At 39.5% G+C, this 26,042-nt stretch overlaps 1 protein-coding gene across 1 annotated transcript in view; it reads right to left on the bottom strand.

Moving 5' to 3' along the window:
- CNTN3 (contactin 3) overlaps positions 1-26,042 on the bottom strand; it is a 328,940-nt gene that overhangs the window by 99,110 nt on the left and 203,788 nt on the right. The window lies entirely within an intron of this gene.

Here is a 26,042-nt window from a genome sequence, read left to right as displayed (position 1 = left end):
ATTCTTGTGGGAGCAATATTATTACCATCATCATTATCACTACTCCAGACACCTCCTGACAAGTCTCTCTGGCTTCAGTCCTTCTTCCTTTTAATTTGTATCTCCACACCACACATTCTGTGATCTTTCAAATTTACCAATCTCACCATGTCAATTGCTGATATAACACTTTCTGCAATTCCTTGGTACTCTCGGGAATAATGCAGAATTTCTTAACCTGAATAGGAGACTCTGCACGGTTAAGCCCCTGCTTAAAGCCTTAGCACCTGGGTGTCTTTGCACATGCTGCTCTAGAAGCCTGTGGTGTCCTTCTCTTCTGTTCACTCTTCTGCCTTCACCCCCCTTTCAGCACTAAACCCCATTCTGCCACAATAACTTCCAGATGGCTTTCAAATCTTGGTTCCAAATATAAGGGACCACCTGCTCAGAGAAGTCTTCCTTCATCCCAGTCCTCAGGGTAGGTTCTCCTATCTAGAGCAACTCTAAGCTCACATCAGTGAAAACACTTACTGCTCTGAATTTAATGGTCTGTTTAGTTATCTGTCCTCCCACCACTTGGTAAACACTTTTGTCAACTTTTATCCTGACGCCCTCCCCCACCCAATTAGCAAAATGAAACATCCAAAGATGCTTAATAGTCCTCAATAAACGTTTATTGAGTTAATTAAGGATACAATAATGCTACCAACTCCTATGTAAAGTCCAATATGAGTTTTTTTGACTTTTAGGGTCAAGGTAAACCAACTTTCTCCAAAGGAACTAATGTTCTTCTACTCTGTGATAATGAGGGTAAATAATACAAAGCTGCATTGCTCTAGGTGCCTGCATTTTTCAGAGACAAGTTGTTATTTAAGCACAGTCACCATGGTTGGCTCATTTGATTCCTTCTTTCTATGGCCCTATTGTCTTTTACAATTTCATCAACCTTATTGTATTGGTTCATGACTGTAATGCTTTTTCAAAAGAACTTTCAGAAAATGTATGTAATGAAAATAAATTCAGTGAGTAACAGATTCAAAATATACTTAAGGTATAATTCCAGGGGTAAAGGGTCTTTGCATTTGGTAAAGGGGGACAGTAAGTCAGTATACAAAGAACAACAAGACAATGTAAAAGGACTGGGTGAGAATTACTCTGGATTTCAGAGGAAGGAGAGGTAACATTCTCTCATGACTGAAGAATGGGTCTTAAAGGAGAGAAGAACATTCTGAGAGGCAGGGATAAAAACACTCCAGATTAAGTGAGGAGCATGTGAAAAGCAAGCAGGGGAGAGAACACAGTAAGTACCTGGGGGCAAGGAGACAGGACTGACTTCCTTCTGCCTTCAACGCAAATGTGAGTATTTGATGATTCCAAAGGTTAGCAAGTCAATGGCAAACACTGCGCACATTTAGAGACACAGATTTTTAACCTTGAACAGCTCTCCACATCATTCTATCCTATCAGTAGAGTGTTTCATGACATTTCAATCAGTCATCTGATAGGTTGTGAAATCTGAAGTTGTTTGTTGGACCGTATGAAAAAAAAACAAAAAAAACCCCAATAAAACGTGTCTCAAACATCCACTCCACAGTTGGCTCATGCCTACCCCGATGGTGCTTTTCTCTTACAGCAGGACTAAATAAACCACAGCGTTAAAGAATGCTGGTCAGGGAGGCTGAGTTAGTTCTGCAATTGTTGAAATTGACAGGGGTGGAAGTCTTAGCTCCTTAGGCTCTTCCTGCTGCACTAAGCATCCGGTCCCACCCCAACATCCCCTAATCCCTGCAACCTCATCCTGCTTTAAAGAAGGCAAAGCCATCTCATTCTGCTTTTCAGAGTGTTCTACCCATGAAATTAATATGATTGCCCTTCTCCTTTCCATTTTTTATTTAAAAATGTCTCTTTTGTCCAGTGAGTGTAAAACTTCTACTGCTTGCCAACATATATGTTATAGACCTCAGCTAGGTGTTAAGAACAAGAAGTCAACCCTATTAAACCAATCAATTTATACTAAAATGAGAATGGCTGGTGCAAAGAACTCAGATTCAGAGTCAGAAAACCTAAAATCAAATAAATTCATGTAAGAAATATATAGCAAGGAGAATGCACGATCAATAAGTAGATGCAATACTTTGGAACAAATATTACATAGCAATTTCGACTGAAATGTTATAAGGCTCTACTTGTAGTATTTTTTAAATACCAAATCAATATTGTTAAGATTTAAATATTGTACTATCATGACATTGCATACAGATATTGTGGTAGCTTTGCCTGTATGACCCTGGTAATGAAGGATTGTTAGAAGAGAAGAAAATCAAAATTAAACTCATTCTAAGGCTGCTCTCGAAGCAAGCATGGAGAAGTGAATATGGATGAATTGAAGGGTGGGTTATGGTAGATGTGGAAGTGTCCCACTTAGGTCTCACTTCAGGAGAACTCACTGCCTAGAACACAGTTAACGGGGGGCGTCCATCTGCTAGCCCAGGAGTGCTGCGGCTGGACTTTCTTGGGGCTACTTCCAGCTAACGGATGAAGCCCATTGGGGTGTTCCTGCTGGCCCATACTCCCTGGTGCATGATTTCCCCCACGGGCAACTCTGGTTGGAGATGCCGCATCAGATAACGCCTATTCTCAGAAATTCCTGGTGGTCTGGCATTCTTCCTATCCAAGTTTTCCTCTCCTCTCTTTGCTCACAGATATCAGACTTGAATCTCACACTAAGGTTTTCTCTATCAATTCCTGCTCCTTCCCCGTTGATCTCTCACAGGCATTTTCTCCAGGATTTTTTTTTTTTTTTTTAAATAACAAATCTGATCCTCTATTCCCATCTTGGGGCCTGCTTTTCAAAACGCTTGAACTGAAACAGTGCCGCTGAAACTGAGTAGCTCCTTAGGCTACTGTGTTAGATATGGCCCTTTCCCTTAGACCTGGAGGAGAGACCCTCTTTCACTGACCTCCTTTTCAATCACTGTGTAATTCCCTCACCTCACCCTCAGGCTCTTCAAATTTACAAACTAATTTCTTTCTTTCTTTTTTTTTTTTTTTAAGATTTTATTTATTTATTTGATGGAGAGAGAGACAGCCAGCGAGAGAGGGAACACAAGCAGGGGGAGTGGGAGAGGAAGAAGCAGTCTCCCAGTGGAGGAGCCTGATGTGGGGCTCGATCCCAGGACTCTGGGATCACGCCCTGAGCCGAAGGCAGACACTTAACAGCCGAGCCACCCAGGCGCCCCTACAAACTAATTTCTAATTGCTTCTTAGTACCTACCCTCCAGACAAGCCCAGACAAATCAGCATTCCAAAGGAAAACAGTGTAAGCCCATCCTGAGACCCCCACCAAACAAAGAAGAAACAATAGAACCTTTATCCCCCCTGGGCTATATTACCAAGCAGAAGCCCTAAAACTATCATTCATAATTTGAGAATCCAGTGGAGAAAAGCTATTGTTTTGTAGGAATTAGTATTCCTACATTCTTCTTTGAGAATCTGTCTAATCAAGCAGATTTGGGGTCTATCGCGGAATGGCATACAGGTCTCCCTTGAATTACGAAGGGCTCATATTTGTAAACCATCGCCCAAAGCATGTTGCAGATGTGATCTTCACACAATCATGTGGACTACATACTGCTCTATATTAAGTATACGCTGGAGAAAGACATTTAAAGAGTTTCCAACAACACTCCCTCTCTCTTCACATCCTACTAGCATGGTATGTATACTTTTGAATTAAAAGTGCAGCAATATGGCCTAACATTGGAATACAATGTAACCAGATTACCATAATGGTCTTCCTCCCAAATAGTATATCCTCATAAATACAAGAGAAAAAAAGATCTTTGATGAATACATAAAAATCTAACTCTAAGGTTTTGAGCTGGGATAAACAGGAAAAACAGGAAAGAGGGAGGAAGAGCCACTTTAGGAATGGAAGAGGTTGTACTGTAAATCGCTTCTGAGACTCAGGCAGGTAACCTAGAAGGAAATGCTCAATGGGTGGGTGAGATCTTTAAAAATAAGCTTAGGAGAGAGGTTGGGCCTACTATTGGCATGGTGTTCAGAATCTTGACCCCCAGAATATGTTAACACCCTGATCCCTGAAATCTTGAATATGTTACCTGACATGGTGAGAGGGACTTTGCAGATGTGATTAAATTAAGGATACTGAGATGGGAAGATTATCTTGGATTATCAGGGGTGGGGGGAATGTCATCATAAGAGTGCCTGTAAGAGGGAAGCAGGAGGGTCAGAGAAGAGCAACTGGGACTGCAAAAGCAGGGGTGTCAGCCAGAGAGTGCTATTTGAAGATGCTATGCTCTATGAGTCAAAGAAAACAGGTGGCTTCTAGAAGCTGGAAAAGGCAAGGCAATGGATTCTCCCCTGGAGCCTTCAGAGCCTTCAGAGCCTTCAGCAGCCTTGTCAACATGTGGCACCTTGATTTTAGCTCGGGGACACCTGTATTGGACTTCCGGCTTACAGAATTGTAAAATAATAAATCCACAGTGTTTTAAGACACTAAGCTTGTGGTAATTTGTCATACCAGCAAGAGGAAACCAAAAGAAATAATAATAATATTAGGTAACAATCAGATGTTGTTATTAAGTCCAAGTGCAGTGATAAGTGGTAGAGATAAAATTTCCAAAGAAAAACAAATGACCAGAGACCAAAAAATGAAGAAAGCCTGCACTTAGAAGGCCTAAGAAAGAATCATATTTTATGCAAAATGATTATAAGACCAATACAGTGGCAGAGGGTGGGGTATTCAAAAGAGACAGCAAATCATAGCAACCCCAAAGCAAATGAATTAGTGCCCTACAGTTTTATACAAAGATTCAGATCCTCGGGATGTGTGGGTGGCTCAGTCGGTTAAGCTTCTGACTCTTGGTTTCGGCTCAGGTCATGATCTCAGGGTCAGGAGATCGAGACCCACCTTGGGCTCTATGCAGAGCATGGAGTCGGCTTGAGATTCCCTCTCCCTTTCCCCCTCCCCCCACTAAAAAATAAAACTAAACAAAACAAAAAACACACAAAGATTCAGACCCTTAACAACTTATGGAAAGAAATGACATCTGTATTTAATCTGGTACATACAATCATGACAGCTACAACAGAAATTTGTAGCACCCACCTACCCTTCTTTACAGACTTTCTTATTGAGATGGATGAGACATAACTTTTATGTCTTAGAGAGAAGATCTGCACTATTTCATTTATTGCCTGCATGACCATGTTAAAATATATGGCATTGCTCTGACTGAAAACATTAGAGAATTATGTGATTTATTGCCTTCTGAATAAAGTAAAAAAAAAAATATCTGCTGTAATACTATCAGAGTTTACTTATCATAAAAATCTGCATTTGCAATAAACATTAATTGTACACCGCAAAGTAAAATATATATCAAATCAGCATTCTTTGGAGATTTTTCAACATCATTTTATGTATGATGATAAATACAAAGCTATAATAAAAATGATAATTTTATATACTCAAATGAGCTAGACTTTACAAAACCTTTCATAACCTGTGGTGTAAATCACAAACACATTACGCCAAAACTACTTGGCCACTGGGCTTTCTATTAACAACTCTACGTTAATATTAGGTATGTGATATATTTTTTTTTAGTTTTTATTAGAGAGCAAAGAGGCTTTACCAATCTGAGCCATAAATTAAGATAATGAAGTGCTGAAACTGCTTTCTAAAAAAGTAATATGTGATGAATGACATCGCTCCTCGAGCCACATTCTTTCCCAGGTCACTTAAGTACAAGGCCAGTCAATTTCACAGGAAATATGTCACTCTAGTGTTTACCTGGAGATACATTAATATACATACTACTGACATTTAAGGGTTTATTCCTAGTTTCATTATGAATTTCTATTATGAGGGAGATTTAATCCTTTATATAGGCATTTTCTAGGAGAAGTCAAACAAAACGGCAGTTGAACAAAATTGTAGAAGTAACTTTGGCCATTTTCTCTGGCGCCAACTGGGAAGTTTGACCTACCTTAAAAGAAGACATATTAAAAGGTTGCGGGAACCTGCTGGATGTCATTCAAGATGTGTATCACTGATTCAGACAACTGGGAAGGAAATTTGGCTATGGAGTCGACACCCACTGACGGAGGGTCTGGGACAGCACATATTCAAAACTCTAGAGCCATGTAGAAAACTGAAGATAATTTAAGGTTCAAAGACCAAAAGATCAATGGTTAGGGTTGAAAAGTCTGTACCCTCCAAGCAGAACCTTTCCAACATTTCAGTGTGCAGTCTTTCAAAGGCTGTTTTGTAAGTCGTTGCATTGAGGGCAACATCACATATGTTGCAGGTTTCCTTGTTTAGCCTATAAATGTCTGCCTAATCTATTTTTATTTAGACTACTAACAAGTGTGACTTTTGAAGGGAAGAAAGAAAAAAAACAACCTAAAAATGACATTCCTTCATCCTTTCATACTTCCCGGCTGATTCTAGGTCACGAGCCTGCAAAGTATAGCTAGGGGGTCTAGTTACAAAGCAGCCCGCTTTGTAAACTGAGTATTTTGAAACATACTCACACCTATCCAATTGTTATTGTCCGTGGCTGCTTTTATGAGACAAAAGCAGAGCTGAGGAGCTGCCAGAGAGGCTGTATGGCCCATAAAGGCTAAACTATTTATCTGACTACACTTTTAAGAAAAAGTTCAATGGCTCATGTTCTAGGTTAGTATTAGCTCCGGACCAAGTTACGAGTTTGGCGATCTTTACCTGCCTAACTTTACTTTTACACCTCTCTTCCTTATAAGGCTGTCATATTGTCCTCACCACCACATGAAGCTTCACGGAGCTTAGGCTAGTCCCCTAAATCTTCTGTACTCCTCTCTCTTGCTTTAGTCCTGCCACCTTTTGGGAGCACATATGAGCCATTTCCATTGCACAACAGAAGCTTCCAAGAGATAATGCAGTTTCCTGATGTGCTCTGTGACCGCCATTTTTGGTTCTATCATTTTCTTTCAGAAGCAGGAATATTTTCAGTGGGCACCTGCATCTTCCATCACACTGTGACTCCACAAGGCTCTGTCTTCATTTTTAAAGAGACTTATTTATTTATTTATGTGAGAGAGAGAGAGAGAGACCGTGAGTAGGAGGAGGGGCAGAGGGAGAGAGAGAATCTCAAGCAGACTCCCCACTGAGTGCAGAGTTGGATTCAGGGATTAATCCCAGGAACCTGAGATCATGACCTGAGCCCAAACCAAGAGTTGGAAACCTAACCGACTGAGCCACCCAGGTGCCCCTGTCTTCAGTTTTAATGCCAGCGAAGCTCTTCTAACAAACACCTTCATCCCTTTCCTGGTACTGTGGCTGTTAAAACTGATGTAGTGCCAAAGTGAAGTTCTTCCCTCCATATTTGTGGATGCAGAAATGTAGGGAGCCCTCTAGAGGCCATTCTTTATTTTTGCTTGGATACATACGCTTTTTTTCTCATGAAGAACTTTTTGATTTTCCCCAAAGAACCAACCCTCTTCCACTCTTAATTCAAGTTGTTTCAGTGGACTGACCCCACCCTTGTCTCCTTGTTCCAGGGAGATCTCAAGATGAGGACATGTAAGTGGGGGCCAACTTCAATGACACTCAAACCTTGATGTCTGGTAACGACTTAGGGTAACTGAAAAGGGGAAGGAGCAAAAACATCGGCAAGACATTTACTGACCTACTTCCTTTGGCTAGGGTATTAAGGAAGCATGACGTTGTCAAAGAAAGTAGTTTAAATTTTCCTAAGAGAAAATGAGACCTAATCAGGATGGACCAGTTACGGTGATGTTTTATGAAGACAGGAATCCTGTCTTGTCACAGACCCAACCTGCAGTTACTGCGACCCCTTGGTTGTATGTGGACTTACTGCTATAGTGATGAAACTCGGGCAGAAACCCCCAAAATAATAAGAGTCAGATCTTAAGGTAAGAGAGACTTGGGGAATATAATGCATTTCTTTTCTGTTTCCTCATTTTTATTATAAAAATATGCTTTTGAAAGGAATTCGAGGCTCTGAAAATGTTAGAAAGCAATTTTAAGATTAGCTCAAAACCCAAATGCTGCAATGACTACAAGTTTCACTGCCAAGACCTGCTTGTGCAGCTAAAAGAAAGTGCTTTGTAATAGCACATTTCGCACAATGCCACGCTTGTTGCAATGTGTATGTTGGTGTGCAGATCTTCAATATATGCCAAACCCATCTTGCCAGGCTTGCACTTTCCTCATCACTTAGACTGAATAATGGACACTTTTTATGACTTCAGTGACAGTAAATAACATTTTCCTTTTAAGTGCAGTCCAGGAGAAGCTAAAGAATTCTATAGCTCATGGGAGGGCTAATGGGAGCCAATTATAATTTGATTGACCTGCCTTGCTATTAAAATGATATACAAAATTTACACTCCCCTTGCAAAATGGAAATTTTCTAGTACAAGCTAACTACAGGAAGCCCACACTTTAATGAATCCAAAGGTAGTGCTTTTGGGTTATAGTTCCCACATCAACTCTCAGAAGCTAATTCCTGACAGGGGTTTCACTGGGTTGCAAATGATACAAAAGAACTCTATAGATGGGGAAAATGTGCAATAAAAATAACTGAAATAATTAAGGGCTAGTGGATAAAGGAGTGGCATCACAGTAACTGTCCATTTCTCATTAGGTCTCATTTTCTTGTATTCTTTCCTAAGGAATGTCATGGGGACTTGATATTTCTCTTCTTGCCACGTGGGTGATTTTTTTTTTTATAGCAGAATAAAATGTCCACTATCACTTGTAAATAGAATGACTTTATTAGCAGAAGATGAAGTCGTCCTACCAAATCACAGGGGTCGTCTTACTGGGTACAATAAATTAGTCCTCCGGAAGCTGGAGAAATTAATGTGTCTCTCTCTCTCTTTCCCACACACACACACACACACCCCATAAAATACTCCTATTTGCCATTAGTAGCGCATCAAACTGTTCATCAACATAGTTTAAAAACTTATTTTAAATGGATCTTTACCCTTTGTGGTCTGTGACTCCTTTGAATAATAGATTTTAAATAGCAGTCATTTCATTATAAATTATACTTTTGAAATAGTACAGAGTCATCTGTTTTTTTTTAAATGACTATGTAAATGTTTGATTATGGCAGGATATGCAATTATGCCTGAAGATCCCAAATAAACCTGATAACAAAAAGCAATCCCCCCCCCCCCCAAATCTATCATCAAAAGTAATTCCCATCCTTCACGTCTGTAGGGCTCTATCAATGCCCACCTCTTTAGACATTAAGGACGTGCTCAGGAGATACCACTGCAGCTTCAGGTCCCAGTCAAATATAGATACTAGTTTGTAGGCTTTGAAAAAAGATAGGAGTTAGCAAAATAACATTTGTACTAAGTCATGTTCCCTTGCTTGTTACGCTAAGTCATAAACACATGTCTTTACACATACATTTCTTCTCTGCCTCAGTGTTTCTAGTCCTTGTCTACTTGGCTAGGAAGATATGTCCATGGAAAAATCTATCACTCTGTAGAAATGTCTTCCAAAGCCAGAAAAAACTGCCATTCTTTTTCTGTGATTTTAATAATCTACCTGAATAAAACCCTGCTGATGTTAGAGAGAAATGCACATGAAGAAATAAAAGCCTACCTCTCAAATTCAGGTTTTAGTTACAATTCTCATTTGCTTAGTGTTCGACTTTTTTTAGAAATCATCTTTCTGATCTTTGTTTCTAAAGATTTACTATGTTGACCAAATGGCTTATTTATCAAATCCTCAATATTGTTGTTACTGTATATTTGACCCCTCTCTATCAATTGCTTTCTCGATATAGTATACCTCAATCAGTGCAAGAATGATTTCTGGCCAATGAAAGATCAAAAAGTAAAGAAGTATCTGAATGTCCCTAATTCAGGGACTCTTTCACAATTTATACTACCCAGGTACCAGGAATAGTAAGAGGTAGAAATTAGGAAGAAAATAATCTATTGCTCTGATTCTGTCCATACCCTGCCGTTATGAGCTCCTCAAAATGTCAGCAATTTATATCATGTGAGATTCTCTATACTTTTCAAAGAACTGTTGATCTAATATTAATTTCTAGTAGACTTCACCATTGCTACTTTAGTAGGTTTTCCTTATCCCCATTTTACGTTTCAACATCTCAGCTACCTGTTTACAAACATCATATTTAACTAATAGATGTGCATTGTGTTGGTCAATAAATGCACAGGTGTAAGAGGAAGTGAATAGTGAGCTGACAGAGAGGATGTCAAAGGCAGCATTTCAACTATGAATTCTTTAATACTGTATTCTGGTGCTAGGCACCGCAATTTTTCTGTATCTGGCAATGGACTAATGACCCTTCTAGTCATTCATGAGGGGACCCCTAGGATTCTAATCTGAATCTTGTTCTAATAAAGAAATATTGAATGAATATTGGCTTCATTGTGATTATCAAAACTGTAGAACAGGAGTCCACTGAGGCAGACAGTGCATCCTAATTACACATTTGTTCCTCATGCAGAAGGTTGCAAAACTAGGGGCGCCTGGGTAGCGCAGTCGTTAAAGCGTCTGCCTTTGGCTCAGGGCGTGATCCTGGCGTTCCGGGATCGAGTCCCACGTTAGGCTCCTCGGCTGGGAGCCTGCTTCTTCCTCTCCTGCTCCCCCTGCTTGTGTTCCCTCTCTCGCTGGCTGTCTCTCTGTCACATAAATAAATAAAATCTTAAACAAAAAAAAAAAAAAAAGAAGGTTGCAAAACTCATGCCATAATCTTCAGTTGGTAAAAAAGGACAATGACCTTCTGAACCAGCTCAAGTATTTAATATAATCTAAGTGTGTTGTTCTATTGACAGTTGTCCCTAAAATGTGGTCAAGTTTATGTTTACTACTTCAGTTAATTTCCTTCCTTTTACATTTTTCAAACAAGAAACAAATTATAATAGAAATTGTAATAGGAACACTGACTCTTTCTCTCTCTCTCTCTCTCTCTTTTTTTTTTTTTTTTTTGGCTTCCCATGTATTTACCTAAAACAATACAAAGAAATGCAAAGCAACCACCCGCTTCCTCTTTTCAAACATTTTTGTACAAAGCACTGCTGGTAAAGAAGACAGGTTTCTTTGTGAAAAGAAAAAACAGCAATCATGTGAGTATTCTTCAGCCAATATGATGAAAAGCTTTTCTTTCCAAGAAGTAAATATGCAGCTCTACAGTGTACGAACCGTTAGATTCTGCCTTGATCAAAGTCAAGAATAAATTTACGAAAGAAACTTAATCTGTTTGACATAAATGTCCATTGATCCTTCTTAAACTGGAAGAATCCTGAGCTTCATTCCTTCGTAATCCAATATTACCTCTTCTGTTTATTCTCCCAAACAATACTGCATTTTTATTTTCTAAATAAATTCCTGTTGAACAAGGTGTCTTGCCGATTTACCCTGCTTATTTTGATTCTTTTCCCTTAATATTACCTGAGGTGATATAAATATCGCCCTGTCAGTTATGTTTTAGCAGTTGATATTCTAAGTGAAAGCAATGCATTTATTTTAGTTACCCTGTGGAACTCTAGTCCTCTGCTTCTAGACAACTTTTTCTGTCTTTTCTCTTTTTTTGAGACCATAGGCTGTAGAAGGCTCTGGGAATTACTGAAATTGTTCATATTTGTTTTATACCACACTTTATTTTGACAACATACCTTCTGGAAATTTCTGAGCATGTTCGTTTCTTTCATCTTTTTATTTTATTAATTCAATTAGTTGACCTTCCACTGGCATGACATGAAGCGCTTTCCTAGCTTCCAAGCTGAATGTGTGACATCAAAGAGTATTTAGCGTGCCATGTTTTAGATCAAGCAACCCTGTAGCTATATTTTATTTCTGTTATTCATAGATACTTATCATACTTTGGTTCTGGTAAAAATAATCAATTTTATCACTTCTCTTTAGAGAAAGATTTTCAAATTCCAGTTAGAGAATCTGTTTTTGTACCATTTGCTCACCAGAGAAAATATACGAAGGTTACAGAACAGTCTTAGTAATAAGGATTTGATTATCAACCCTGTAGGGTGCCTGATGACTTGTAATGAGGGCAGGTAGCAGAACACGGGAACTGTTCTGTTGTAGCTCCAAACTTCCTTTCAGCCTCTGATCTATAAAGATACAAAGGAACACTTCTCCATTGCTTTACAAGGAGAAACAGCAAAGGTAGTGGGGATAACATAAACTCAAAGAGCATAAAATACTGTTTAAGGACACAAGAGTGCTTGACCAAGCTATCTTTCTGATTGTAAAAACAAGCTGAAATAGCTTTTTGGGACATCTTTGGAAGTACGGATTTCCATGTTGGAGTCATGAAATTTGAGGTTTAGATATTACTTTGTCCCATTCTAGGTTATGTACCTTTGATAAATTATCTTAAACTCTCTGGTCTCAGATTCTCTTTCCCGAAAAAGGAGAGGGTTGCATGAAATTGCTTTGGTTGCCAAATATGGATTCTTTGGCAACCGCGGAATCGCTGTAAGATTAGAGAATCCACATGCATGATGCTCTTGATGGAGAGGCTGAACAAATTCTATGTTTTATAACATATAGACGGGGCCTGTTATTTAACATGTGTAGGTTATACTGTGACTGACAAGAATGTATATTTAATTAAAAAGTGTTACTGAATGGGGTGCCTGGGTGGCTCAGTCAGTTAAGCCTCTGCTTTCAGCTCAGGTCATGATCCTAGAGTCCTGGGATCGGGATCGTGTCCCACATCAGGCTCCCTGCTCAATGGGTAGTCTGCTTCTCCCTCTGTCCTTCACCCTGCTCTTGCTCTCTCTCTCTCTCTCAAATAAATAAAATCTTTTTTTAAAAAAAAAGTGTTACTGAATTCATTAGAACTTTGGGGTATCACGTATTTTCTCTCCCAAAAATACAAAAAACAATAAAAACAGCTCAGTTGAATACTCAGACACTGATACTGATTTCAGCACCAGATATCGATAACACCTTTACATATTAGCTTATTTAATCCTCGCAAAAGTCTATGAGGCAAACACTGTTATCATCCTGTTTTGCACAGATGAGGCAACTAAGGCAATTAGGGGAGTCCCAAGTAAGAGAGTTAGAAGGATTTGAACCCAGGCAATGTGGAACAGAGCCCAAGCCACTATATGGGACTGTCTTCTCATTGTATCTTCTCATCACGTGCATGATATTAACATTTTGACAGTTAGAATGAACCCATGAATTCAAAACGGTTGGGGAGTACTGGTGTTTATGATCCCTTCTATCCTTCAAATATTGAATCTCCTTTGCAAATTTCACTTCTACAAAAGATGGTCTAGGGTACTGGTTAAAAACAAGAGTCAACGGCAAACAAACCCAAACCAAACAACTACAAAAGAACCCACAAAAAATTTAAAAAAGCCCCCAAAACCATGACTAGGATCCATCCCTGGTTCTGGTACTTCCAGCTGTGTAATCTAGGGAAATGTTCCTTTTCTCCCTGTGCCTTAGTTCCCTTTTTTGCAAAATAAAGGTAAGAATAGCACCTACTCATAGGTTTGGTGTGTGGATTAAATAAGAAAATACAAAGCACTTACAGGCATGCATGACAAACAGTGAGTGCCCAATAAATCCCTGTGGTTGTTGTCACTGATTTTGGTGTTGCTTGGGTCTTGTTGGATTGTCCTCTGTGGGGACCCTACAAAGAAGTCAACTATGCAAAATGCAGGCATTGTGAAGAAAGCAGAGAGGCAGGGCTGACTAACTTGGGCTCTGAAGTGAACCAGCCCACCTGGATTTAAGGAGTGAAGATAGAATTTTCCCTGGCAGAACTAGGGAGCAGACCAAACCATCCGGAAGAGCTTAAGATGCTGGCCGGGAGGACAAGGCAAACAGGTGTCACACAAGTTCTCTATGCTTTGGAGATGGTGAGCAGCTCTAAAATCATGATGTGCATGGAGATTTGACTCCTATAACCAACTTGGTTGAGTGGTGGGAGTTGTTTTTTTTTAAGTGTTTTAATGTACTTTTAGGAGATACTGAGGTATACACTACTGGATATATAGAAACCACTATGTATAAAAAGAGAAGGGAACATGGCAAAAATAAACTTTCATTAATACAACTGGCAGAACCAGACAGAGAAGAATAAAATAATTAAACAGAATATAATTAGGATTAAAATTTTATTCTTAAGAGAAAAGGTAAGCCAGTGTAAGCATTCTGAAAAAGTTACCGGGTCTCGTTTGAATAGAAAGCTAACAGGAGCAAACTCGGAATCTGAAAATATTCAAAATGCAGGCATGACAAAACACTGCATCCTTTCTGCTAAATTCATCAGATGAACTCAGTTTGCAGCAGAAGCCGGGTTCTCAGTACAGGGGGTGCTGAGTGAGCTGGGGAGTCAGTAAGTTGCTGTGCACGGCACTGGAAGCTATCACTGATTTGGAGTTCTATTTCTAACTTGCTTTTGGAAATATTTCCAAATGGGAACAATCATTTCTAAATGTCAGTTCACTGCCTCTAATCTTAAGTAATGGAAATATCTCATCATATCCCTATGAGGATACAGAGAGCTTGCTCTGCCTTTAAAATCAGAAGAGCTGTTAATTAAATGCTCATCTCCATGCCATTGTTTTGGGTGATATGCAGATATTAAATGAATATGAGAAAAGGTCCCCACTCTACTTCACTCTTGAACCCTCATGAAAACATAATGGCACAGGTAGGAAAAAGAAACAATTTATATTTAACAGTTTAACGCCATACATATGAAATGGGATCCTGGTAATTAAAAATGTTCTCTCCTTTTCTTTAATTGATGAATTCTCATTCTGGGGTGAAAGGGAGAATGTTCCAAGGCAGATGATCAGCTCATCGCAGCTCCCCTGCTGTTGGCAGTGTCAGGATGGTCTACTACTGGCTCTCTGAGTAGCCAGAGATCAGCCTGTCTCGCTGCCGTGACGGTGTCTGACAAAAACCAATTCACTGACTTAAAATTACCTTAGTATACCTCAAAAGGTGGGTAAGAGACAGTAAAACCAAATAGGCTAATACTGACAAATTAAAAAGGGTGTGAATTAAAATAAAAGTTTACGTTGTAAATATTTATCGAGAGCCTAATATATGAGAAGTTTATTGGTCAGACAAACATCTTTTGAAAAATTAATTAGATAATTCTTACGATAAGAATACACTTCAGCTGCGTGGCTGTCATAGCACTGATTTTAGAAATTCAAGTATTTTAAACGTGACTGAAAAACTCAGTGCAAGAAAAATCATAGCTTAAAGGTTTTCATAACTGTTTAAAAAAAGAAAAGAAACATACATAGAAAATAGATTTTAAAACCCAATAATATATTTATTTTTATTAAAAATTTTCTTACCAAAAAAAGGTATAAGATCAGTGCTAATAATTGTATTTATTTTAATAAGTATTTCCCAATAAGTTCTATTCTAAGGGGCAGCTAAAATAGTCTTTGGATACAAAATATATTCTATCCATTTGTCTTCACAGGACATTTCACAAAATTGCCTACAGGCACACAGGCAAGAGAAAATCGACTGGCCTTTACAACCACCACAAAGAAAGCACTCTTGTCGTCCACGTGGCAGGAAGTCCTGGATAAAATCAGGGAAATGAGATTCTTGAAGGACTCAGCCATCACTTAAACGTATTTAGAAAAGGACAGCCACTTCACCAGACTTTCCTTCCGTCAGCTCTTATGCTAGTTACCAAGTTTTAGTGTGATTACTGAAGATAATTGCCACTGTTTTCCATATTAGAGATCAATATGTATACTCTTGGCATTTGTCCCATCCTACGGATTAATTTTTCCGTTTGTATTCACATTGTCAGCATGCAGCTTCAACTGACTTCACACGCAAGTTACTGACAGAAGAAATGAAGGTATTAAAAATATAATTTTAATTATTAAAATTATTGACCTTTATCTCTCAAATATTGTATGCTAGATATTTATAGGCAAACTTTGTGGAATTACATTGGCTTTTATATTTGTAGAAGGCCAAATAAAATTAAAATCACCCTGCTAGAGCCACCAAATTAACGAGTTTGGATTAATTTTGTAAATTACTTTACCACACTGCTCGGTAAGTACAAGGTTTCTAGTTACGTGAGAGAAAGTGGGATGGGAAGAATATGTCTGACTCAAAGTCTACTTCAAAAAACATTTTCCATCAACAAACATGGTACCTAAAAATGACTCATAGAAGGGTCATGGTCAATTTTTTTGTGCTTTATGCTATGCTTTGAAAAGTGTGACACATACTGAGTATTCTATAATAATAACAGCACAAACAGTCACCATAGTAACAATAACAGCTATTACTTCCTGAGAAACGACTTTGTGCCAGGCATTTTGTCCCTGCATACTGATAGCTCCTTTAATGTTCATACCACCCCATGAGGTAGGAGTTATTGTTCCCATTACACAGATGAGAATATGGAGGCCCATAACAATTACATGAGATCTCGTGCAGAGTAAGGCAGGGAAGCAAGGTTGGAACCCAGCCTGTTCCTAAGTCCCAGCTCATGAAATGTAAGTTGTTGTGCACCCACTAACTCAGACTTGCCATCAATCTTTCCTCTCTCTTTAATCCAAACCCTATTCCATGTGCCAAGATAAAAGAGAGAAATTGAAGGCCTAAAATTTAGATCCCAAGCCTAACGACTTAGAAGAAAGCCTTATTATTCTCTCTGCAATAAATAATGAGCTTCTGAAAGATGTAATTAAGATTCTCAGGAACCAGCATGATAATAACTTGTAGGAGTCAACACGACACCTTTGCCTTTTTTCCCTTCTCTTCTTTCAAACTCATCCCCTAGTCGCATATCATCCGTACCCCTCACTGCAGTTAAATGGTACAGGGAATTGCATGCAATGATCTTCAAAAAAGGACTCTGTGAACTCTTAAGAACAAAAATGTCATTTGCTAGTCAAGCGATCTCATTAAGGGGCATTACCCAACGGCTGACTCAGAGCTCTAATAGAGCTGGATTCCAAATCCTGCAGTATTTGACCTGGGTGGGACCGAGGCCCTGAATGCTGGCTTTTGTTAAAGGGTATGACTAAATAGAAGCAAAATGTGAAACAGCCCGAACAGCGTGCCTTTTTCGACTTTATCTTGCCGCTGAGAGTCTGCTCTTTTGGAAGAAAAGGCTATTTCGTGGCAGAATAATTGGTTCTGATTCCACAGTTCTCTGTGTCAATGTTCTTCCTTCCATGAGGCCCTAGAAAGCTTTGAGCTGCCTAGGGAATATACAAAATCAAAAAGTAGACTTCACGCCTGTGGAAGCTCCAAACACAGTCTCAAAGTCAGGTGCAGTAGGCAAAGCAGAAATCGCAGCAGGAAAGAACCCCGTGGGCAAACTGCGCGGGGTCCACAGGAATGGCACGGCAGCCACAGCCCACCAGGCAAACCGGGTGAGCCAATACCTTGCCCAGGCAGCAGTATCCACCCACCCACATGTTCCACACACTGCACACTTAGCAGATGCTTGCCCGGCGCAAAGCACGCCATTATAAAGATGGTCATGGAGTCACGGTAAAGGTCAGATTTAGCAGTGTGCACACAGATGCGTCAATGTAACTGGGCAATCAAAATTACGATACAAAGGTTAATTTAGGGGAAAAGGTAGAAATATAAAGGCACTAGGCACTCGGAAAGTATTTTCTTTTACATTTATTAGCTTCTCTGCCAGTACTCTATTTATCGAGGTATAATAAGAACCCATTCCTGATCATGAATTACCGCAGATGTGTCTTACTAGAGGAATTAAACACATAACAGCCTCTAATATGAATGGAGGTGTTTTAATAACTTGGAGTTTGGCAGCCCGATAAAACATTATGATCCTCTTGAGATTTATGCTGAAGGGAGCAGCCCTGCTTCATGGAAATAGGCTCCACCTAAATGATCTATGCTTTGCCTAACCACAGGCTTCCTGCTTACGAGGATACTGTCTCAGATTACGGGAGAGGTGAAGTACAATACTCATAGAGACGGAGAGTCGCCAAGACCGTGGACACTCTGTAAATATGTGTTTTCTGGGTTGGGGGACAGGGGCATTCAAAAGCAGACAATGATCTGACCCTCCTGCCCATCACCCATGTGTCTGAGCTTCAGTGTTCTCATCTGCTAAATGGGGAAAATGATCTCTCTTTTATGGAGTTGTTGTCAAGATTAAATAGCTAACTATACCTCAGTGGCACAGACTGAGTGCTCAGTAAATGTTAGCTATTATTATATTTATTTTTAAACATTTATTTGTTTATTTGAGAGAGAGAGAGAGAGAGAATCTGAAGCAGACTCCCCACTGAGCATGGAGCCCAGCTGGATGCCAGGATCATGAGATCATGACCCGAGCCGAAACCCAGAGTCAGACGCTTAACTGACTGAGTCACGCGGGTGCACCATCTATTATTATGTATATTATTATTATTTTGCACTCTTGTACTTAGATTCTTAACACACTGCCTTTTAATTTCGGTGAGCATTGTGATGTGACTTTCCTCATGTAATAAGTAGAGACAGGCCCTGGGATGACAAAGAAGGTATGAGAAGGAATGGAAAAAGAGAGGAGGAGAGAATAAGGAGGGAGGGAGAAAGAAGGACAGAGAATCTAAACCAGGGGCTGGCAATGTTTGAGTATTTAATTGAGGGCAGGGGAGATTAAAGGGCATGACTCCAACAGACAGAGGCCACCATTAGGCAAATGAAGCTTACTGATGCTGTAAATGAGAGGTGGCAAGGCAAGGGAAGAACCCCCTGGCTCTTGCTGGCTCCACTTACGCTTCCTCCCTTCCTCCCTCCCTCCTCCACCTTTTTTCCTTCCTTTTTCTTCCTTTCTTCCACACTTAATCAGCAACCACTAAACCCTTAGAATATCACAAAACCACATTCTCTAAAAACCTCAAAAACAAAAAGCCAAAAGATTAGCTATTAGGTAGAGAGGATACTGCATAACACAACAAGGCAGAGAGAATTCCGCGTCATTACATGTGTGAGTTATGTCAGAACCGACAAGTTAGAGGAATTCTCTGTTCTTGGGGAGCTCACATTCTAGGAGTGAGAGAGAGCGCTTTAAGGAACAAACATAAGTAGGTTTTGGAAAAGTATCAAATGACGATAGTGGCTATGAAAACAATGTTAGGTGGTTCATGCCATAGAAATCAACTCAGGAGAACCACTTTGGGCAGGTAGACAAGAATAGCGCTCACGTCTCTAACTCTTGAGTTGCGGTCTAACATGCGTCTGTGGAGTGCACCACTGGACTGTCCAGCTTGGTGAGCTCTAGCACATGGGTATATCTGTGCAATTATCACCCAGATCAAAGGCCAGAACATTCTCAGAAATTTGGTTTACGTTTTTCATAAATGATATTGTGCTATATACCTAATTCTTAATTTTTTTAAGCAGGCACTATTTTAAGGTCTCTCCATACTATGCCTTCTGCTTGTGGCTTACAACCTCTGTACATGCTTCCAGATTGCATCGACCACACTTTTACTACAGTTACTTATCCTCGAATCCACCAATGGACTCCAAGGTTGTTCTCAACGTTCCAACGGTCTAAATAATACTGAAAGGAACATCCTCAAACACGAACCCTTACTGAGCTACGTGAAAAATTTTTTAAATACATGATGAAGAGCAGAAAGTCCGTGTCTGAGTCTATGAGGACAGTCATGTGACGGCCGAATGGCAGACTGCTTTCCAGAACATGCCCCATGCCACACTCCCACCGGCAGTGAGTATTTGATGGCTGTTGTTGGCGTTTGCATGCTCTGATGTCTCATTCTTTTGAAAATCTTTTCACACAATACTAAAACTTTTGACTTTTCTTCTCTTTAATTCACTGTTCCCTTCCCTTGGCACGTTTCTCAAAGTGTGTGGCCGTCCCTTTCTGGATGATGTGCAAGGGGAGTGTTAGTAAGGACGTAACCCTTCAGCTGAAGTGTGATTAACAGGGAGGAGCAGACCTTGGAAAGATCAGCAAGTTCCAGGCAGAAGGAACACTGAGAACAATGGCCCTCCTGTAGGACTGAATCTACCATGTAAAGGAAACAAGGAAGAGCACCAACCTGGCTGGAACACAGTGGGAAAGGGGAGAAGGAGTACAGATGAGGTCAGACAGTGAGGACGGGCCACAAACAGTCCTGTGATTCAAAATCTGCCAGACAGTGCTGAGTTTTTCCTGTTCCATTTGCAGAATTTTTCATGTTGAACCTGACCTTTTACCAGCCATCAACGAATGGAGAAGGACAAGCGCAATTGTAGCTGATAGACCTCTGAGAGTTTAATAGTAATAAAAGTAGATCAACAATTGTGATTCAAAGCACTCAGAACATCGTAAAAGTACATTCTATAAAAATCTCAATAACAAAAAGCGAAAAGATTACATAGTAGGCAGAGGGGATATCGTGTAGCGGAATAAGACACATCACCGAGAGAACCGAGAAAATTGGTTTCTCCTCCTGGGAAAAACCAAAAAGAATAATAATAATAGACTTATTTCATTAGACCAGTCTGTAGAGATGTTCATCTCAAATTAATATAGAAATGAGTCTACATAAGGTAAGGGAGTTTGAGATTTAAATTTAAGGACAAACTGTTTTTCCCATTTATTAAGTCAAAAACTCAAAGGGTAGTAAGTTAATAGCTGTAACATAGGGAAAAAAAAAGCCTGCATCTGATTAGGGGGGAACATGATTGAGTCTCAATAAGATATATATGCTTTCCAGATGTTAATTAAGCATCTAGCATTAGAAAAATAGTGTGATTTTGAAGCAATGTATTATAAAGCCCTTAGAGAACAGAAACAGAAGAATAATATATTTATTTTTTAAAGTAGTGTGGAGCAAAATGGCAAAGGATCTATCATTTGAATGACATCGAGAGTGTCCATTTTATCGGGACATATGACACCCAATCTCAATTTACACTGAGGAAACTGTAGTAATGTCTATCTAGAGATAAATGCAGATTCTGTAATGTTAAAAGGAAGTTAATCTCTTTTTTTAGTCATCTGATTTGGAAAGATGGTGAGGAATTAGCAAAGCTAGACTGAAGTGAGTTTTTTAAGCATTTGTGATAAATGTTCAAATAACCATCACCAACAAGAAAACCTCTGCTTTCTTTCTATTCTTGATCAGTGGCTTCTGATTTCAAATAAAGATATGATTTTTAATCATTTTTTGTTACTCTGCTGTGATGATAAGTAATTTGACGTTCATGAAAGTGCTTTGAACTCACAGAAGAGTCTATAAATATAGGACTCTCATTATTTCAAATAAATAAATACATGAAAAAATGTTTAATGTGCAATGAAAAGGAACTATATGTTAAGAAAGTAATAATACAAATTGATACAATGATAAAAAAATGGAATTAACTGAGTAGCCTGAGAAGTCTAGATTAGATACTTGTTTGCACACGCCTATAGTATTCATTCTGTTTCCCTGCAAACTGTTCATGTCCTTTTCTCTTTCTCCTGCCAGTCCCTAAGCACGTGGGACAGTGTGGCAGGTTAAGAAATGTGAGAATTCACATAACTATATCCAATCAGCAGATGAGTGCCACACATAGGCTTTGGAGAACAAAATCAGGATTTGTCTGATTGAACAAATTTGTCATCAGTATGTTAAGCCTTCATCATTGCCTGTCATATGCTTATACACACATACACACATACGTACACATCTGGTCTCAGGCTACCTGAGGACATCTTCTCATCCCGCTGTCCCCACCTCTCATTCTCCCCAGACTTGCTGGCCTTGTGCTCCTCCCAGAACTCCTAAGGACCTGCACTTAGGGCCCTTGCACTGGCTTTCCCTCTGCCTCCAATGCTCACCCCATCCCCAGTCTTTCCTTGCTGACTTCTGCCACTGAGGGGGCTCTCCTGAGCCAGCCTCTTTCCTGAGCCTTGCATCTAAAGCAGCCTCGCCTCCCTGTCACTGTGCTGCCACCTGGGGTTATTTCCTTCAGAGCTTTTACCATTTTGTCCCGTTTTATTGCTTGTCAGTCTTGTTTATTTTAAAAATCGTTGCCCCTTTACCAATACAATTAGGGTCTACCTCCAGGTGAGTTAGGACTTTGCTTAATTTTTTAGCCCTAAGATTGGAACAATACAGACTTGAATCTAACTCCTTATGAGTACGTATCCATAAGGCATTTATTTATTTATTTTTTAAAGATTTTATTTATTTATTTGCCAGTGAGAGAGAGAGCACGTGCACACAAGTGGGGGAGGCGACAGGCAGAGGGAGAAGCAGGCTCCCTGCTGAGCAAGGAGCTGGATGTGGGACTTGATCCCAGGACCCCTGGGATCATGACCTGAGCCTAAGGCAGACTGAGCCACCCAGGCGTCCTAAATGAGAGTAGTCGGCATTTAGTAAGAGTTATATAAACACTTGATTAAAAAACAACAACAAAAAACAACAATGAATTCGGGCCATGCCCATGCGGGCTAATAGCTTGTCAACCCTGGACAAGTTATTTTCCTGCTTTGAGTCTGGGTTTCCTTATCCCTGAAAGTGGAATGATACTTCTTACTTCACAGGCTTTGTCAAGAGGAAAATGTGAAAATGAACAGAAAAGCATTTAACATGCAGGTGGTTAAAAAAATATTCTTTTTCTCCACTGTTTTTGTCTAAGTTTTTAAAACTGTTTTAATGTGTGTCTCAAACTCTGTTATTAAGTAGTTCACTTCTGGTAAAGCGATTGCAGCCATAAGAAGGTGCTACATGATAGGAAAGATAGCAAGGGTTGTTAGCTAAAGGTGAAACATGGGTAGTTTGTTTAACCTGAGGTTTCACTTGTTCCCCCCCCCCCCGTGCAATTTGTATGAGCCTCAATTTCTTCTCCTACAGCTTGTAAATGTCTTTATTATATGCCTCTCCACCACTAGACTCTGAGCAACATGAAGGCAACCATGATGTTTATGTTTGTATCCTTTAAGCCCAGCAACAGAGTGGGTATAAAATCCATGCTTGGTGAATTAAGTGAACTAGTTATATAATGAAGGAATCTCAAATAATCGTGACTAGTCTGTTTATGGCTGGTTGTAGCCTGTAAATAAAAAGGTGAGGCTGTTTTGGATGGAGATTTATAACTGGGTCTTAAAATAGTTAAAAATAAATATCCAAATGATGTCTCTAATTAAAAGTTGTCAGTACATCTTATACAAAGAAATGATTCTCCAAATTAACATAAGGCTCTTCTTTTCTCCTTCAAAGATCCCATTACTTTTCCTTTTAACTTTCCCATTTGTTTATCTTCAAACAGAAGGTGTTCCTAATAATCTCCATTTAACAGATGGGAACACTGAAGTTCAGAGCTGCTGTTAAATTGCTTTCTCAAGCAAGAGCACCATCCCAGTTGGGGTCATGATAGAAGTCTTGTATCTTCCATTACTCTTTCAATTAGAATCTGCCTCCTAGTAATTAACACATTCTCTTTAGCCCGCAAAATAATCATCCTTTGTAGAGCTCTGGTGTGGAAAACTCCTGTTTGAGAAAGACTTATTACGGAAAGTTTTATAAGGAATTGCAATTGCAGGCCATTGTGAAAATCACTGGGCCATTTTAGGTTTAAAAGTGTAATTGTGATCAACAATTCCCTGCAACCATGGCAACACAATGTGCCCCTTTCTACTTGTTTACTTTCAAGGAATTAGAGCATTATTTAAGGATTAAGATTACCATGCATGCTATACCAGCTGACCTTTACAAAGGATAAAATAAAAGCTCTGAGTACTCAGACTTATAAATCAGTGTTGGTGATTACCTTGGGTTACATAGGTATAAATGAACATTTCAGTTCTTAGGAACTATTTATAATAATCCAGCAGTAACTATCATATTTTAAGGACCGATTTGCACACCAAAGGATACTTTAATATAGTATTTATGTTTGCATAAGTTTCTGGATCAATGTTTAATATCAGCTATGAGATCAAAGCAAAGAACGATTCCCTTTATCTTGGATTTCCAAATAAGAACACATTCATAATTTTCCCTACTTCTATTAGAGATACGTTAATATTTGTATAAGAAGAGCAGGGAAGAAAAACTCAGGAGAAATAAACTTGTGACCTTGTTGAAGAAAAATGTTTCATAACTGACAGGTTATATGTGGCTTAGAGACCATGAGACCGGCTCCGTTATTAAGGAAAATATAAAAAAAAAAATGTAATGCATTCTGGGTCCACTACTTAATAAGATCCAATTTAATTTACTCCTGAAGTTCAATCACTACACAAGATGAGTTTTTCTTTAACTACAGGTTTTTAACTGTTCATACTAAAAAAGAGATTCAAACTGTCCTTATTATAACCAAATTAGTTTTCGTAAAAGCATGTACTCAAGATAAAAAAGAGACTAGGAAAACAGTATTTACAGAAACATTTTTTACTAGCTCAGCTCTCCGCCAGTCTTTAATCCCTCCATTTGAATGTGAACACTGTTCATACTCTCATTCATTCCCTCTCTCACACAGTTACCTGAAACAAGCTGATTCAGGGGCCTAATTAACCATTAAAAAACAGTACTTGTTAGAATGATTCTATTTTTGTTTTAAAGATTAATTTATTTATTTGAGAGAGAGAGAGCATGAGCGGGGTTGGGGGGGAGGCAAAGGGAGAGGGAGAGAGAGAATCTCAAGTAAACTCCCCACCTAGCCCCAGGCCTGATGTGGGCTTGATCCCAGGACCCTGACATCATGACCTGGTCAAAATCAAGAAGCGGATGCTCAACTGACTGAGCCAGCCAAGCACCCAAGAACCATTCTAAAATGGTGTCATAACACCCCTCTTTCTCTTAGCAAATCGAGCCTGAGGCACATAATCTTACAGCATAAGCATTAGGCAACATAATGTCGTGTGGTGTAATAAGGTGAGGCCCAGAGATGCTCACAGAAGCCCCAGACTTGCCCAGCTGAAAATGCTGTGGGGTCTGCTTCCCGTTCCTCTCATTTTCCTCACTTTCTGTTACTCAGTGAGTCATTTTTCCAAAATAGCTCATTCTTCCAACCACTCTCCAGTATGCAAGCTTTTATATCAGCCAGCATTTTAGATCTAGTTTTAAGCATAGGCTTGGCTGGGAAGCACTTATGAATGAAGCCCATCTTCCTCTAAGAATAAACTTTGCAAAAGATACAAGGTCTTTTATGCTTCTTGGGCTGGAGGCTATGTTGCCCAGGAGTGGATGCCTAGGTGCTGGGGATATGTGAGGCCCTGGGGTTCCCCAGGCACATCTTCCGGGGGCATCAATTTTACCATGTGGATATATTATAGGGTAGAAGGCAAAAACTACATGATTCTTCAAAGTGAGATATGAGACTTCAAAGGATGCTTGGATTTATGGTGGCTCTCCCAAGGCTATGTCCCAGAACCCCTAAGGTCTGTGTGTTTCCTCTCCTCTTCCAAGTTAAAAAAAAAAAAATACAGAAGCACCGCTTAAGGCATGGGTATGAAATTTTGTCACGCATACATGAGGTTTCTAATAATCTAGCAAAGGTCTTTAATGGGGGGGGGGGTCTTTTTTTTTTTCTTTTTAATAACAGCCCACCAAATGAAGCCTTATCTAAGCTCATGAAACTGTAAATCTTTGGAACTCATCACTTTCTACCTTGTCTTACTTAGAGCCATGCCTTTTTCTCCTTCCATACCACAAGCTTTTTCTCCTTCTACGTCGCAGACACAGAAACTTCCTATAGCACATTACCTTAAATAAGTAGGTAGTAAATAACATTTTCAGTGTGCCAACAGGTACCCCACACCTGTTCATTGAGTGCATGCTATATACTAAGCATATCCTTGGCTCTAAGGGTACAGAGCTAAGAAATTAAGCAAAGTCTTAATTCACCTGGAAGTAGACTCTAATTGCATTGGCAAGGGGGCAACAATTTTTAAAATAAACAAGATCAATAAGCAATAAAATGGGAGAAAATGGTAAAAACTATGAAGGAAATAAACCCAGGTGACAGCACAGTGACAGGGAGGGGAGGCTGCTTTAGATGCAAGGCTCAGGAAAGAGGCTGTCTCTGC

Source organism: Ursus americanus, chromosome 14 (genome assembly GCF_024610735.1).
Source record: "Ursus americanus isolate L20-20 chromosome 14, mUrsAme1.1.p, whole genome shotgun sequence".
Lineage (NCBI taxonomy): Eukaryota > Metazoa > Chordata > Mammalia > Carnivora > Ursidae > Ursus > Ursus americanus.
The sequence above is the reverse complement of the archived record's forward strand: the minus strand, read 5'-3'. Positions and strand labels throughout refer to the sequence as shown.